The 4,867-nt window shown below is 43.3% G+C and overlaps 1 long non-coding RNA gene across 1 annotated transcript; it reads left to right on the top strand.

Annotated features, from left to right (window-relative positions):
- Window positions 1-1,613: 1,613 nt before the first annotated feature.
- On the top strand, window positions 1,614-4,502 carry LOC112825010 (uncharacterized). Its single transcript, XR_003208593.2, has 2 exons — window positions 1,614-2,878; window positions 4,233-4,502. It is a non-coding gene; the product is annotated as an uncharacterized lncRNA (long non-coding RNA).
- The last annotated feature ends 365 nt before the right edge of the window (window positions 4,503-4,867 follow it).

The following is a 4,867-nucleotide window of genomic DNA, read 5'->3' as shown; positions in this document are numbered from 1 at the left end:
GTCTTCTGGCTTTTTGGCCAAGAGGACTTTTTTGTTTTCCCACTGTGTAAGGTGAGGCCTCACCGAACACTGGGGTCACGCTGCCTTCTTAATTGAAGAACTAAGAAGAGAAGATGTGCACCTTTTCCCTGGCACTGTCATCTGCCTGCCTGTTTTAATAAGATTAGAATACATTGGCTTTGGTGAACAGGATGCTGAATTTGCTTACTTTCTGCAAATTTCTCTTGTAAGCTAGACAGTCCTTTCTGGGTTGACTGAAAAATATTATTCTCAATAGTTATCAGTCCATAATAAAACGAGTTTATTACAAGAGCGCAGAGCTCCTGTGGTGTAGCCACCCTGGCAGGTGACAGGAAACTCTGAATGCTCTAGCATAAATTACTAGAAAACTCAGGCTCCAGTTTGAGACTTTCCCCTACATCTTCAGCTTTTCCGAGGTGAAAGAATTGTCAAGTGCTTGAATCGCACGTTTTGTCAAAGTGGCCAATCCGATTTTATGCTCTGAGCCACTCTGCGGATGTCTCCCCTTTGCGGGGGTGAGGGGGTGGGGGCGGGGGAAGGAAGCCTCAGCTGTTTCTAATCTCAAAAATGAGCCCGTCATTGTACTTGCAAACTAAGGGGCATATTCTTATCCTGAGCATGGGGATTTACGCACATAATTACCATTAATGCTAATGGCATTTATGTCTGTACGGCCCCACACATCAAGATGAGAATATATTTCCATGTCTTCACGCTGTGAAAGTCCATTTAATATCATTCATTTTACAACTTATTTTTTAAGATGCTGTCCATATTCTGTCATGGCGTACATACGCCTAGTTAAAAGTAAATGTGGGGAATATTGGAAAGAGATGGGATAGCTGCACTTGTTCATGTAGATGAAATATTGTGGAACTCAAATCCATTCAAACTCTTTAAACACAATACTCTATTCGGCCTTGAAACTGCTAGCACACTTTTCGTAGTGTTATAAATTTGTCAGCCTAATGGGACATTTTGTAGATGTTTTCCTTTTTAAGTGCTTTAGCAGGAGTAGGTATTCCATTGATCCAAAAATTCAGCTCAGTGTTTCGTTTCTTAGAGATGGGAATCATACATTTAATGTCTTCTCAGAGATTAAGTGGTGGATGGTGCCCTTCATCTCTTCAAGGAAAGAGAATTCACTGCCCGCCGAACTCTGCTCTCTTCTAGCCTCCAGGAACATCTCCGGAGCAGGGCAGGGTTTGCAGCTGGAGACATCAGTGGTCATCAGAATTTGAGGTGGTTCTATCTCTTCATTGATTAGACAATTGTCTTTATACATCAGGCCCAAGAGCCTATTGAAGGGCGTCTTCACGTCTATGCTGGCCAAGCAAATTCAAATCCAGGTCTTGATTTATCTGTCCTGGGACCTGGACCATTACGAAAATGATGGATCTATCTCACCTGTCCAATCTCTGAAACCTTGACTTTTGAGTCAACCCAAAGCAAAGGGTTCCGTGTTTAAAGCATAGACATATGGGGACAGGCGTGCTGAAGTCCTTCCTGAGAGGTCTCTCTGGGTCTCCTCCGTAGGAATAAAGTCTCCTGGTTGGGGGGGGTGGGGAGCGGGGGGAAGAGAAGAGCTTCCCAACACATCTCAGAGGGCTGCACAAAGGAGCGAGGTCACTTCTGAATGAGCTAAAGATGGCCAATCGTGGCTGGCGGGGTGGCCTCAGGCACCCCACTGGACTTCTCCGAGCCTGTTTCCTCATTGATAACATTGAGCAGGATGAATACTGAGTGATTTACTGCCTTAAAATTGTACAACAAGTGCCATGTTGTATTTGGCTTTTGTAAAGATTAAGACTATGGTGAATTACAATTATTAACCAAAAGGAGACACTGGTTTCCAAGGGATTATGCAAAGAAGGAGGTGAGATTCCAGAATATCAGATGTCTTGACACAGTACTCTGGAGCTGCAGGTAAAATACAGTCCCAGAGCCTATTCCCAAGTCCATCCCCCGTCCTGATTTCTGGTTGCTTTGCATTCAACTTGGTCACTTGACTCTTAACAGCCGGGTTCCCACAGCTGAGCTGTCAGTGGCACTGACATTAAACCTCAAGGGGCAGAAGGCAGTGGGCACTTGCCGAGGAGACAGTCCAAACACTAACATCTTCCCTAGCATGACCAAACTGGCTGGCACGTATTGCTTTTCCTTACCAATCACCGACATTCTCTGGGCATTTTCCTCTGAAGGTCACCATCTCTTCCGTTATACTGATCACAGAACTCTTGTTAGCCTCACAGACATCGCCCTCCAAATTCCCTGGATTTTAGTAATGTTTTGGCTTTTTCTCTATGCCCTAGAGCTCTGCTTTGTCCATCCACAGCCCCTCCACTCTACACTATGACAGGTAGTTTTGAAAAATTACATTACTCCGCGCTATTATGTTATTCTCGTGTTTAGAAATAGGGCTTCTTTAGCAGTAGTTCAACGCTTATCAGGCACCTGCTATGTCTCAGCATTGAGCAAGGGCCTGGGCACCAGAGTTAAATGAAACTCTGTCCATGACTTCTAGGGCTCCATGAGTTCACCTCTGCATAGAATTTAACAACCTCAAAAGACTTCCGCATACATTTTCTCGTACGCTTTGCACAATTTGGAGAGATAAGCCTAGCGGATGATATGTTATTTCCATTTCAGGGGAAAATGGAGACAGAAAGATGAGCTGGGTTGCTCAAGGTCCCCTGGATTAGAAGTATCGAGTGCTGCCCCAGAGTCAAGTCTCCCAGCCCCGTCTCTCCTGCTCTTCCCCGGCCACCCCGCGCCTACTCAGAGCCACAAGTCAAAACGGAGGTGTCCCTGGGAACCCTTCTCGGGTGTTCCGTGTTTCTGAGATGCCTCCAACGCGGTGAGTGAAAGACTAAAACAGGGGCCATCGTGCTTCGGAAAGGCTGGCAAGGGGTCAGAGCCAAGTTCATGCCTTGCCTGTTCAATTCGCACCTCCCTCAGGCGCCGAGGCAACAATAGTCCCTTTACTTCCAAACTTTCCAGACTCACAGTTGTGTACTTTTTTGAACTCACACCGTTGAAAAATATCAAGGTCAGAACATGATTGAAGAACCTTCTTCCTCTCTTTTAAGTTGCCACGCTTATATGATATTGTTTTCCACTAAAGAAGGTTCTCTTAAAAATGAGGTTGAGATCCCTAAAGAAATTGCTTCAATCAGCAGCAGGGCTTAATGACTGTTAATGGGAAGTGGAGATAGGATAGTAAGTGTTACTTTGATTAATAAGAGAACTGCAGAGAATTTAAATTGTGCCACTGATGGATTATTTTCTTCAAGCTTGATAAGCACTTCTCATTTGTTCTTAAATTTGGTCAATACTGTTAAAGGCAGCAAAATGAAGTATAATTAATTCTATTATTGCTGCTCAGACCAAGAGTTACTAAGAAACAGATTATGATGCAGGCGACAGCAGAAATCACGGTGTTGACAGTGTGATGCTTTGAATACCTGTCATTACTTGTTAGCCTAAAAGAATGAAAAAAATACTTCTGGATCCTGATTTTGAGATACCTAACACAGAGTTTTCATCTGCGCATGTCCCACTGACCTCACACAGGGAGTAACCATACAATGACCAACTGACACTAGAATGATCCTGCTTTGGAAAGACAGAGAGTAACTAAAAGATTGGGATCATATATCAATTAAAACATTAAGAGTGGGATGCTCTAATCACTAAGAAAATGAGATATTGATTTGATGTTGAAAGAAAGCTTTCCATATTTCCTCTTTTTCAAAGATTCTGCCCCATATTATGAACCATGCTTTTCTTTACCTTTGCTATGCATTTTATTCAGGACAGTGGATAAACAGATGGCATTCAGAGAAATGATATCATTTTTGTAGACAATTGTGTTTACTCGGAGTACTAATGCCAAGGATGGCAAGGAATTGGACTCACATCTTCCCTTTTTTTCTGAAAACAGCAGGCTGCACCAGTGTTTCCTGAATAGCTTTTTCTTCTCTATCACTATTAGTTTATTTAAGGGCCACAAATGACTTTGTGAGTCATGTTAAAAGTCGTGCCTGAATGTGGATTGATATGTACTCAGTCTTACCTACTGGGTTTCAGCTTCTTATTCAGTGATTCTTATTCTTTGTAGTTCATTCTCCAGGGCATCTCTGGTTCATTCAAGGAGTGCTTCCAAGCCTTAAAATGAAAATAAATTAATTCCACTTCATGTTTTTTTAAAGGAAATAAGCGATGTGTCAGTCCGGTTTCACAGAAGCTACCAAATAACCGCAGGTTTTTACGGCTCCAGAAAGACTGCAGATCAGACTCCCACTGAACATGCGTCCTTCTGTTCACCATGTCTGTTTCCACATCTTGTGCTTCTTCCAAAGTGTGTAAAGTCACTGGGCGAGTAATCTTGGGTTATTATAAAACCTAAGGGTGGTGGGCTCATAGTGCAGTTATAAAGTTTCCCTGAAGTTCTAATTCCGTTATTAAAAATGTAAACCTTATCGGGCGCCTGGATGGCTCAGTCGGTTAAGTGACTGCCTTCGGCTCGGGTCATGATCCTGGAGTCCCGGGATCGAGTTCCGCGTCGGGCTCTCTGCTCGGCGGGGAGTCTGCTTCTCCCTCTGACCCTCTTCCCTCTCGTGCTCCCTATCTCTCATTCTCTCTCTCTCAAACAAATAAAATCTTTAAAAAAATGTAAACCTTATCTATTATGAATCGAGGACTAATTGTCTTGCCCAGATGTCCCCTAAACATAATTTCTAAAGATGGGAAAATTATAGGAAGTGCCTTTTAGACCGGAATGTGAAAGTCAAGCTCTTCTAGAATTCATTGGCCGGAGAGCTTATTTTTGGAGATAGAGCACATC

The sequence above is a fragment of the Callorhinus ursinus genome, unplaced genomic scaffold, assembly GCF_003265705.2.
Source record: "Callorhinus ursinus isolate GAN/ISIS: 27379988/994484 unplaced genomic scaffold, GSC_fseal_2.0 scaffold12, whole genome shotgun sequence".
Taxonomy (NCBI): Eukaryota; Metazoa; Chordata; class Mammalia; order Carnivora; family Otariidae; genus Callorhinus; species Callorhinus ursinus.
This window is presented reverse-complemented; position numbering and strand designations above follow the sequence as displayed.